We start from the raw sequence: 12,918 nt of genomic DNA on the forward strand, positions 1-12,918 counted from the left end.
TTCATACTGTTGGGCTCTTTTATTTATAGGAACTGAATGAGCCATTCTAAGTTAAAAATGTTAATGTCAGACTATATGCATATATCTATAAATGTATGTATCTATATGCAGATGAATATATTTTTATATATTTGTATCTACAGATGTATATTCTACATTTGCCTTTACATCTTTTATCTATCTATCTATCTATCTATCTATCATCTATCATCTATCGATCTATGACATATGTGAATATCCATATAGTCTAGTTTTCTTTCTATTATGATAAAATATTCTGACCAAGACCACTTTATGTGAGACGCCCGACTTGCCAGCAAGTAAGACACCACAACAGGATCCTTCTGCCACACGTTTATTGGGAGAGCATGGACTGCGTAGGCGAAAGACCCCCAAGTCCCAGAAATGGCGCTGCTTATATAGGCCTAGGAGTGACGTGTCCATACCTGATTGGTTATGCTACCAGTACCTCATTAATATGCCTCAAGCCAGGCAGTGACTCGGCAAAAAACTCTTATGCACATGTGCACATTGGTTGTTTATAGAAACCAGCACCATCTTGTAATGGCGTTTGCAGCTTCCCACAACTTTAGAAGAGAAAGTGGTTTATTTCAGTTTACATTTTCAGGGCAGAATTCATTATTGAGGGAAGTCAGGGCAGGCATTAAATAAAAACAAACAAAACAGCAGCAACAACAACAACAACAAAAACAAAACAAAAACCCCCAACAACTTGGAGACAGGAAAATGAAGGGAAGATGCTTACTGACTCATTCCTCTGTTTGCTCCCTGACTCATGATCAGCTAACTTTTTTATACAGCCTAGGTCCACCTGCCTAGGGATGGTACTGCTCACAGTGGGCTGGGCCCTCCTAAATCAACTAGCAATCAGACAGTGATCCAAAGACATGTCTTAGGCCATTCCGAGCAAGGAGTTTCCTTAAGGTTCCTTCTTCTCAGATGACTTCATTTGTATCGTGTTGATAATAAAAGCTAGCCCTGGGTAGCTGGTTAGGTTTCCAGGCATGATGTTCCTCCTTCTGAGTAAAATTAGACAGCTGTTGATTAGCCACAAGCTATAGTGCCACTATTGCACCCCTGGGCTGTCTTCATTGTTGTGGTTCACAGACTTTAAAGCTGGTAGGATTGTTGATTGCTCCCTTGTCAGCTTGCACAGCATATTACTCTGAGAGCAACTCTTCAGGAGGGCCTTTCAGGTCAGATCCAGCTCAGATCCTCTTAGTCCTGGGTCTGAAATGTGTGAGGTCTCTAGCAATGGGGCTTACTTTCAACTTGTGGGAGGCAGTCAAAGGCAATAGGGATAATTTACAATGTTTTGGGAGTCACTTGGTCAACCCTGACCAACACCTTGAGACAACAATTACATCTGGTGAATAAAAGTTACTTTTACTGGTAGGGAGCTGACAGGGAAGGTCTGGGGTGCATGATATGAAATTCCCAAAGAATCAACACAAATATTACATTTCAGAAGTGGCCACATTTACTATGTTCTCTAGAATTCTCTCTACTCCTGCTGTTTTTAGCTCTGAGCACTCTGGATTATGTCTCCTTGACCACTTCTTAAAATGATGTGGGGTTCCTGATAGGTGCTTTATTTTTAATTTTTGAAATTATAATTATGTTTCTCCCTTTCCTTCCTCCAAATCCTCCCCTTTGCCTTTCCCTGCCCTGGTGCTGACCCAGTCTCCTTGCACACCCACTACCTGATGGTTCTGGAGGAAGACTTGGGACTCTGAATGATAACTCTTTCCAGAAGAATTTCCCCCTTTTTTTGCTTGTTTTGACGTACCAGAAATGATGCATACTAGACAAATACTCTAACACTACACTATATCCCTAGCCCTATTTGAACTTTTTATAAGTCTTGAGGTAATCTCATTAAGTGCCTCGAACTTTTACTATAGCTTAAGTAGTGCTATAGTAAATTGCAATCCTCCTGCCTCTGCCTCCTGAGTAGCTGGGGTTACAGTCCTGCTCTGTCTAGCCTTGATAAAGATGACTTGTTTAGGCCTCAGTGATTAGCCCAAGCAGTAATCCTGAGTTTCTTTGCTTGAAACAGAATATGAGCTTTAAAAGCAGTGTTTAAAACCCTAGGTAGTGACTTGTGAATCAGAACAGATTGTAGCCTGTTTTACTTTCCTGGGACTAGCAGGCAGGCACCCTGCGGGCTTGTTGGCTTCAACCTGCAGGAGCAGAAAGAAAGAAATAATATTCCAAGCAAGATTAAAATGTGTTGTAAGCCGGCCCGTGGCCTACATGAACTGGGTATTTCTGGAAGGCAGGCTGGGGCTGAAAGAGACTTAAACTGCGAGAAAAGATAATGAAGCCAAGACAATTTTTCTCTGATCAAGGCCCACGATTTTACTCAGAGACTGTGCTTAAAAAGGGGAAAGCCCATCCCCCACCAATCCATTGTTGGTGCCTGGAGCCAGCCCGCAGGTGACTTGCAGGATAGGATGTGCCTCCGGAATATCTTAGGGGCCTCTCAGCAGGTAGCAGTGTCTTGGAGGAGAGCAGCAGGTGACAGAACAATAGAGCCATCTAGGTCAGAAGGCTCCACCCCAGGTGGTCTCATTCTCAGTGGCAGCAAGGTTTGCAACAGCCTGCTTCAGGCTGGGGGAAGCTACAAAAATGCATTTCCAAAAGAAGGGAAAATCAGAAAGCAAGCTCTCCCCCAGCCCGCAGCTCAGAGCCGTGACATTGAACAAATGCCTACAAGAGGAGATGTTTCCCAGCACAGTACCTGACTCAGAGTTGGACATCATCCCAGCCCTGGAGTTTGGATCGGAGTTTGACCAACACAGCTCTAAGAAGAGGCCACAAATGGGCAATCTGTTCAGGTGAAGCTTGGAAAGGAACTGGGGGCTTAATGAGCTAATTTTCCATCAAATTAAAACCAGGTGATTTGGTAAGGGAGCCTGAAGGAGAAGCCTGAGGAGATGGACGTGCCACAGGTGGATTCCCGTGATGGCGTAGCAAGGGGAGGTGGGTGTAATGGGCAGACTTAGAATCACCACTTAATTTCTTGCTTTAAATCTACTACCATTCCCACCTTTGACCAGTGTCTTAGTCAGGGTTTCTATTCCTGCACAAACATCATGACCAAGAAGCAGTTGGGGAGGAAAGGGTTTATTCAGCTTACACTTTCCATATTGCTGTTCATGACTGAAGAAAGTCAGGACTGGAACTCAAGCAGGTCAGTGAGCAGGAGCTGATGCAGAGGCCATGGAGGGATGTTCTTTACTGGCTTGCTTCCCCTGGCTTGCTCAGCCTGCTCTCTTATAGAACCAAGATTACCAGCCCAGAGATTGTCCCACCCACAAGGAGCCTTTCCCCCTTGATCACTAATTGAGAAAATGCCTTACAGTTGGATCTCATGGAGGCATTTCCTCAAGTGAAGCTCCTTTCTCTGTGATAACTCCAGCTGTGTCAAGTTGACACAAAACCAGCCAGTACAACTAGCTATTTGGGCCATGTTTGAAGAGCAGCCCCAACCTTTGGTTTCCCTGTCCACCATTCTGTGTCTTGGGCAGCTGGCCAGCAGTGTGATGTTTTCAATTACTTAAAATAATTTAAGCAAGGCCAAACTGTTTACCCTGTGCCAGCCCCCAACAAGCTTGGCGTCTCTCATCCTGTGAGCTGTACCTCTTCTGGTTTGGAGAATCAAATAGTGGAGAGAAGCAACCTATTAATGGGATATACATACATATCTACACTCCCACCCCCAAGCACAAGCAACTCTAGAGACTGTTTAGTTTCTCTTGTATTTTTCTAGATTTGGGGAATGTGGAATTTTGCAGAAACAAATGCATGTCTAGACTAATGGAGAATTTCGAACATTGATTTATTTATTTATAGATTTATCATGGCTTCTCTGATTTCACAGCATTTCCTTCTTATTTCCCAGTCACATGGCACATTAAGATGCTTGGCTTAGAAAAGTTAGGGAAGAATGTTGTGATGCTTCTGGGGTGAAATGAAAACTCTTGTGGTTGATAAAAAGGACTGGGGGTTGGCACCCCTAAACTGGAAATTCCAGAGAGAGTTGTTTCAGTGGGTTTGGGAGGCCTGGGCCTTGGCTGTTGGTCACAGAATACTTTGGTTCTCAGCACAAACGAACAATTTGTTTCTAGTTAGGCTTGTTTTCTTACTTACATTGGCAGCAGTCTTAACGTTTATTATGTTAACTTAAAATTGTTTTAACTTACTAAAAAACAAATGGTGTATAGCCATATCTGCCAGTTTTTGTTTTGTTTTGTTTTTGTTGTTGTTGTTTTTACTGGGGGAGAGGAGGTTCTGGCTTTTTTTAAAAAATTGGATATTTTCTTTATTTACATTTCAAATGTTATTCCCTTCCCCCCCCCCCCCCAAGCCTCTATTCCATCCTCCCTCCCCCTGCTTCTGTGAGGGTGTTCCTCCGCCCACCCACCCACTCCCACCTCCCTGCCATTGATTCCCCTACACTGGGGCATCTATTGAGCCTTGATAGGACCAAGGATCTCTCCTCCCATTGATTCCTGGGGAGATGGTTTAATTCAAATCATTTGCTCATTCAGTTTAGTGACAACATCTTGGTTTTTGTATCCATTTGCCCTTCCTCTCAGCCTGAACCGCACAGGCGCTATCAGGTCATTCATTCATGTATTCAGTTGACAAACACATGCGGACTACTTACCAGGCTCTCAGAACTGGACTGGGGGCTGGGATGAGGGGTGTCAGGATTCTCACCCCTGGAGAGCTTCCTCTGCTTCCTTTGCCCTGCCCACAGTCTCTGTGCATCTCCTGGGAGGGTGTTTATTTAACTGTAGGTCAGCAAGGCAGGTGGGGCAGTCTGGCTTTCTTCCCTGACGATCAAGCACAGTGAGACCTGGTGGGGACCAGGTCCATGGCATCTATACATTCCTCCCCTGGTGTACCAGGCAGCTGCACAGAATACTTCTGGGATATTTCCAAGTTGCGAAGGCAACTGAAACAAATGAGAACAATTAGTTACATTCTTGGAGGAGGGTCAAGGTGTTGTACTTTCGGGTGTATCTGTCCGTATCTCAGTGGATGAATTTACCCTTTGTGATTTAGCTGTAATCCATGGGGTTTTTGAGTATTTTTTCAAATAATATAAGGGAGATAACATTTTACAAAATAGGTCTGGAAGCACCTAGACCAGCGGTTCTCAACCCCTTGTGAGGTGGGGGGTGTCAAAATAACCCGTTCAGAGGGTTCAATATCAGATATCTTGCATATCAGATATTTACGTTACAATTTATAACAGTAGCAAAATTACAGTTACAAAGTAGCAACAAAAATAATTTTAAGGCTGGGGGTTACCACAAGATGAGTAACTGTATTAAAAGGTCTCAGTATTGGGTATCTGATCTAGAATCGGACTGCATGCAAGAGCTCTGAGGAGGCTGCCACTGTGGCATGGCATGGGTCTTGGGTTCACGTGCTCACCCTCCCATGGCTTTGCTCTCAGCACTAAAGAGGGGTCTCTTTTGACTGACTTAGAGATTTATGTGGTCTTTTTCAGATGCTGAGAGTTGACTCAGTTATAAGTCCCAACTCATAGCTGGTTGTCCTTGCTTTGGCTGTTTGCCCACTCTGCCTTTTTACTCACTCTGCTTCCTTTTTCCTTGTCAGGTAGTTGGTTGATCTTTTAAAATGGCCATTACTTGGGCTGGGCATAGAGGTGCATGTCTGTCATAGCACCCAGGGGCTGAGGAAGGGGGATTTAAAGTTTGAGGACTACACAGTGAAAGCCCTGTCAAGGCAACAGGAAACTGTATATTCTTTGCTCTGTATTTATTTTATCTGTTAATTATCGTCCCATTTTGATTGATAGAAAGTTTAGTGACAGCACAGTGTGTACCACCTGTACTTAGTGTCAACCTTTTCTGACAGTTTGTCACACTTGCACGAGTCTACACAGATTTTCCTACCATAAGCCATCAACATCATGATTAATTGTGCCCATCAGCCACAGCTTGAAAAGCGAACACATTATATAGTTTCCTCGATACCCAGTCCATGCTTAAATTTGATAGATTTTTGAAAATGTTTTTCTACAGAGCTTTAAAAATTCAGGAGTCAATTAAAATTTATATATTGCACTTGTCTAAATATTTCAATTATTTTTACAGGAAATTCCTCTTATTAAAAAACACACTGATATTTTAAAGGTACTTTTCTTTCATTAAAACAATTTAAATTTATTCCAAAAAATTTCCTTATTTCTGGTATTTTTGAGACAGGCTGGCCTCAAACTGACTTCTGTAGATGAAGATAACCTTGGAATTAGGGTCTTCATGGGGATTACAGGTGTGTGCCATCCCAAATTTATTAATTTTTATTGGATATTTTCTTTATTTACATTTTAGATGATATCCCCGTTCCTGGTTTCCCCTCTGAAAAACACCCTCTACCTATCCACTTCACCCTCCTCCTGCTCACCCACCCACCCACTTCCGATTCCTGGCTCTGGAATTCTCCCACACTGGGGCATAGAACCTTCAGAAGACCAAAAACCTCTCATTGATGTCCAACTAGGTCATCCTCTGCTACATATGCAGCTAGAGCTATGAGTCCACCATGTGTACTCTTTGGTTCGTGGTTTAGTTCCTGGGAGCTCTGGGGGGTACTGATTAGTTCATATTGTTGTTCCTCCTATGGGGCTGCAAACCCCTTCAGCTCCTTGGGTCCTTTCTCTAGCTCCTTTATTGGGGATTCTATGCTCAATCCAATGGATGATTGTGAGCATCCACTTTTTTATTTGTCAGGCATTGGCAGAGCCTCTTAGGAGAGAGCTAAATCAGGCTTCTGTCAGCAAGCACTTGTTGGCATCCACAATAGTGTCTGGGTTTGGTGATTGTATATGGGATGGATCCCCAGGTGGGTCATTCTCTGGATGGTCATTTCTTCAGTCTCTACTCCAAACTTTGTCTCTGTAGCTCCTTCCATGGTTGTTTTGTTCCCCCTCCTAAGAAGGATTGAAGTATCCACACTTTGGTCTTCCTTCTTCTTGAGCTTCATGTAGTTTGTGAATTGTATCTTGGGTATTCTAAGTTTCTGGGCTAATATCTGCTTATCAGTGAGTATATATCCTGTGTGTTCTTTTGTGATTGGGTTACCTCACTCAGGATGATAACTTCTAGATCCATCTATTAGCCTAAGAATTTCATAAATTCATTGTTTTTAATAGCTGACTAGTGTACACAACTTACTCCATTGTGTAAATGTACCACATTTTCTGTATCCAATCCTCTGTTGAGGGACATCTGGGTTCTTTCCAGCTTCTGGCTATTATAAATAAGGCTGCTATGAACATAGTGGAGCATGTGTCCTTCTTACCGGTTGGGACATCTTCTGGATATATGCCCAGGAGAGGTATTGTGGGATCCTCTGGTAGTACTATGTCCAATTTTCTGAGGAACAGCCACACTGATTTCCAGAGTGGTTGTACCAGCCTGCAATCCCACCAGCAATGGGGGAGTGTTCCTCTTTCTCCACATCCTCACCAGCATCTGTTATCACCTGAGTTTTTGATCTTAGCCATTCTGACTGGTATGAGGTGGAATCTCAGGGTTGTTTTGATTTGCATTTCCCTGATGACCAAGGATGTTGAACATTTTTTAGGTGCTTCTCAACCATTCAGTATTCCTCAGCTGAGAATTCTTTGTTTAGCTCTGTACCCCATTTTAAGTAGGGTTATTTGGTTCCCTGGTGTCTAACTTTTTGAGTCCTTTGTATATATTGGATAGTAGCCCTCTATCGGATTTAGAATTGGTACCATCTTCTGAGGAACTTCCATGTTTTTTTTTTTTTTTTTCCACAAAGGCTGTACCAATGTCCTTTCCTACTAATAGTGTACACACCAGGGCTTCTTTTCCCCCGCATGACTGTCAACGTGTGTTTTTTATTCTCTTTCCTTTTTTTTGTTTTTTTGTTTTTGTTTTTTTTTGTTTTTTTTTTTTTGTTTTTTTTTTTTTTTTTTGCTTTTTGTTTTTTGAGACAGGGTTTCTCTGTGTAGCCCTGGCTGTTTGGAACTCACTTTGTAGACCAAGCTGACCTTGAACTTAGAAATCCGCCTGCCTCCTGAGTGCTAGGAATAAAAGGTGTGCACCACCATGCCCGGCTATTCTTTTTCCTAATATTAACCTTCTTACTCGTAAGAGGTGACATCTCATTGTGTTTTGGTATTAAGACAGGATCTCATGTATCCTAGGCTAACCTTGAACTTACTATATAGCTAAGGATGCCCTGACCTCCTGGTCTTCCTGCCTCTATTCTCCAGGTGCTGAGATGACTGGTGTATCTTACTATGCTGGGTTTTATGTGATGCTGGAGATGGAACCAAGCCAGAGCTTCATGAATGGTGGGTCAGAATTCTACCAACTGAGCTGAATCCATCCTGAGTCAGACTTTTTTTTTTTGTTTTTTTTTGTTTTTTTTTTTGGTTGCTCAACTTCCCTAGTTTCCAATGGCAGCCATATTCCCATGTATTCTGTCATACTCTTGTTGATCCCTGAGCAATCATAATTTTTTTTGATTCAAGATGATGAAGACACAGAGCTGTTTTTCTGGAGAGCTGTGTTCCTTTCAGCAGGAAGTACTAGCTAGATGGATTCTAGACAGTCCCATGACTGTGTGTTTGCCGCTGTTTCTCTGTCCTTCCATAGACAGAGCTCAAAGCAAACGAAATCTTTGTATTATTTCCAGTGTAAATTTTGTATTACTTGGTTTTGCTTAGCACCAAGAGAAAAAAAGGCAAATACAAATTTGGTGTCCCAAGAATTTATTACGCCAACTTTGGCATGCACTTTAACAGCTCTTCAAATTGGTTGTCCATTTGGAAACTACAAAAGTTCTCTAAACAAAACAAACAAAACAAAATTCTACTTGGTGTAAAAGGAAGCTTCTTGGATGAAGGGTGAGAGCTACACTTATCATAAAGGTAAGTATTTAGAGTGTATAAAAATAAGGTTATAAGATTTAGAATAAAGATAAAGACTAAACTTTAGGACTACATCACACAGGAGAATGGTCCCAGAGGCCCCATTCCCAGCAACACTGTAGAGCTGGCCCTGGTGGTATTGATACAGGACCTCTGAGGGACAGACCAACTTGGTTACTACCTAGGTCCAGTTCCAGGACTTTGAATTAGTTCATCCCAACATCTACCCTATCTGTGAACTGCTGGAGCATGTTAAGGGGCCAGTCCTGCAGAACCAAAGCTGCAGCATCTCCATGATGCAGGGCAGCAACAGGATGTCTAAGAGGAGTCCAGGTAAGGATACAGGATTGATAGTGTAGCAAAAGCCTTGAACCAAACAAATGATATGTTGCAATGAACACTTACAAGGAAAGCTGTTTGGACACAGGGATGTACTGTGTGACACTCTGTGACAACACCACAGCTTCTATGGCAAGATCTTGTTTTTGCTTGTGGTTTTGTTTTGTTTTGTTTTCTTTAGTCTGGAGGTTGCAAGGGCAGAGGGCAGATACAGAGGGATGGGTGCAAAGAATTGATTAAAAGGTTGAAATTAAAAATAAAGGTTTAGGACACAAGTAAGAGAATATATTGGCTTAAGAAAATGGCTGTAATAAATATTCCTCTAGGTTCCATGGCCTCACCAACCACGTGTAGATGGCTAGATTGATTGCATGGTTTCTCACTTGTTGAGCAGACCTTAAGTTCACCTCGGTAACTGTTGGTTACTCCCCAGGCAAAAGTGTCACTATTGCACTGTTGAGGATATCTTGCTGTCCTGGTCATTATTGTGGTCGATAGGCTTTACAACTGTGCAGGAATGCTAGTGGCCTTTCTCTCCTGTTAGCTTGCACAACACCTTATTTATTATGAGAGCTCATTCCCCAGGAGGAGACTTTCAGGTCAGTTCTAAATTGATTTCTCTAATGAGTGACTGTGAGCCACTCAACCCCACTGATACATCTGCATACACTGATGCCCCTAAGGCATAGAGGAATTAATGAGAAAGGAATGGGAAGACTGTAAGAGCCAGAGAAGCAGGACACCTACTGTGAGGTAATAGCTTCTAGATGTGATAGAGAAGCTGTACCCTTGAAATCTCAACTGTATGGCTGCTAAACAAGACCTGCGTACTGACAGCACCAATTAACTGGCCAGTGGGGAGGGGGGAATTTCATGAGGTCACACCCCTAGATGCAGAGCTACAAGCAAGACATTGAGAATCAGTTTCCCCAGACAATTTATCCAATCCAAAGTGATCAGCCATGATCACATGAACATTTAAGTAGCACTAAATGTGTGTGTATGTGTGTGTGTGTATGTATCCCATATATGCATATACTTGTACTCAGATACATATATGTAATGATAATAATTAAAGAAGAAGTCATATATTTCAGAGGGAATCTGATATGGAAAGTGTTGGATGGGGGAGAAAGAAGAGTGAAAGTGATGTAAGTATATTATTTATGAAATTCTCAAAAATTTAAAATTTAAATACAAAACCTCTTTGTAGGCAGCCGGCACCTAAAAGATGGTGCAGGTCTCCGGTACACCATCGCTGTAAACAATACCACTGCGCAGGCGCTAGCCTGAATCTGGTGCCAACCCCTCCCGAGCGGGTGCATGCAAATTAAGGTGCCGGCAGACTGACCAATCCCAGGAGGACACAAAGCTTTTCCCTGTGCTGGGGTGTATATAAGGAGTCCTCCCTGGGTTTCCGGCGTTCCCTTAGCATCAAGGAGTTCCTGGAATAAAGCTGTTGAGAAGTATCCGACTGTGTTGCGTTTTCCTTGCCGGACGAGGTGGGCGCAACACCTCTTTTTAAGTCTGAGGACTCCACAGTCTCTCATTTTCTGCACCTGGGATAGTTGTGGGTCTTTGTGTCAATCACCACTGACTGCACAAAGGAGCTTCCCTGATGAGGATTGAGAGATGAGCTAAACTATGGGTATATGACGTCACCTAATAGTCTGTTTTTGTAGCAGAAAAATAGTAGTAGGTTCTCCCCTAGGGCCTATGACCTGTTTATCCACAGGTTAATAACAGTGCCAGGTGTGAATTACATCTTGTGGAGGAGACCTGAACTTCAATCAGAACATATCTTGTCATTCCCAGGGTGTTTGTGTCACCACTGCACCAGTGGCCATGTCTTGTAGACCAGTGATTATTGTAGCTCTCTGGTTTCCCAGCTGGGTAGACTGATACCTTCTCCTACAGTAGCATCAGTGGTACCTTCTAGCACCATGGAAACTCGTCAGTAGGGACGAAGATCCCAGTCCATCCTGGCTTGATTTTGTCACATTCTTTCACCTGATTTTGTGGTACCATCAGCAATAGGGTCTTACCTATTGCTATTAAGTTCATTAAATTGGGCAACCAAGAGCAGAGTACTGGCTATAGCCTGCCATGTTTAGGCTTAGAGGGATCATTACAAGAGTGGGCACAGGAAGAATTTAAGATCCAGAGGCAGTAGATGACTGAAGAGACATTTCCAGACCCAGTAGGGCAGCTGCACATAGATGCACAGTGGTCTGGTTGTGGCAACAAGAGCAAACAAGACAAAATCCCAGCGTGGCAAGGGGAGGTGGGTACAAAACCCCACCCCTAACTGAGGAGGACAGCACAAATTGTTTCCAATGAGTTAGAAGGAGAGAGAGAGAGAGAGAGAGAGAGAGAGAGAGAGAGAGGACACAAAATTGTGTCAGTCGGGAAGAGGGAGTGGGTGTAGGGGGAGTTAGGAGAGGCACATATGTTGAACGTTCATTATATGGCATCCTCAAAGAGCTAATTTAAAAAAACCATTTGAGGACTTTTATGAGTGTATTTCATGCTTCAGACAAAGCTAGAGAGTGAAGAGAGAGGGGAAAGGAGAGTAATAAGAGAAAATTGAAGTGGAGAGAAGAAGGGGGAAGAGAGAAAGAGAGAAACCCAACGCAAGCTGCTTGCTGTCACATGGAGTGAGGACAAGGCTGGCAGACCCATGACCCTTTATCTATAGTGTTTTCCTTGAACTTATAAAGAATCATTTTCAGCTTTGAAACTGTCCTTGATTGCAGAACTGGATGAGACCTTGACCTCTTTTGGTTCCCTTTCCTTAGCTATGTGAGAAGCATAATATCCATTGGTATAAAATCTGTTGTCTTGAGAATCAAGTCATATGGGGGCCCTTAAACAATGATTTATTAACTGCAGAAAGTATGGAATCTTGATAATTATGGCTTTTTACACAATTTTTTTCTTATTTTTCTGGGTCTTATGCAGTTGCCATGTTGCAGGCCCTGTCCTTCTCTGGGCTGCCAATGGCTGTTAGTCCATTTCAACACAGTTGCCAGAACGTCATTTCCTTGGCTGTGGCGACGCCATCTTTTCTTGTGCCTCACATGTCCCTATTGCTTGTCTGCCTTAGCTCCTCTACCGAGGCCTCGTAATTCTCCCCCAGCATCAGCTTTCATGCCAGCCTTCCCACCTTCTCAGATGTGCTTTGCTGTTTGCTTGGTTGGCAGTGCGCTCCTTCCATCATCCCCATGGCTCTCCTCTTCATGGCTTTCAAACCTTTCCTTTTCCGTGAAGTCTTCTCTGACTGCTTTAGCAATGTTACTCTTTTGGAAGCTCCTGAGCTTTCCTTCCTGGTAATCTCCTTCAGCCTAGACAGGCTGGTTTAGACCGTCCACCACTGAGGCGGAGCCAGCCGCTGTGCTGCTTCTCATCCCTCTCCTTTGATGTAACACTGCCTGCCGCCTGCCTGAGGCTGAACCGGCTCTCCAAGATTTTCCGGAGTTAACACCAAACTGTGAATTTGGCGAATTTCTGCTAAAAGGCTGTTCTGATGACTTCACAGGAAACTTGGTGTGACTGGGGATGGGCTTCCCTCTTTATAAAGCGCAGATTATTATTAAAGATTTGAGCCTTGG

The 12,918-nt window shown here is 43.2% G+C and overlaps 1 long non-coding RNA gene across 2 annotated transcripts in view; it reads left to right on the plus strand.

Moving 5' to 3' along the window:
- Gm31340 overlaps nt 1–12,918 on the plus strand; it is a 153,458-nt gene that overhangs the window by 118,584 nt on the left and 21,956 nt on the right. For both annotated transcript variants that reach the window (XR_383822.2, XR_875029.3), the window contains one exon: nt 8,309–8,389. This is a non-coding gene — a long non-coding RNA (predicted gene, 31340). The remainder of the gene's footprint in view (nt 1–8,308; nt 8,390–12,918) is intronic.

Source organism: Mus musculus, chromosome 15, assembly GCF_000001635.26.
Source record: "Mus musculus strain C57BL/6J chromosome 15, GRCm38.p6 C57BL/6J".
NCBI classification, from domain to species: domain Eukaryota; kingdom Metazoa; phylum Chordata; class Mammalia; order Rodentia; family Muridae; genus Mus; species Mus musculus.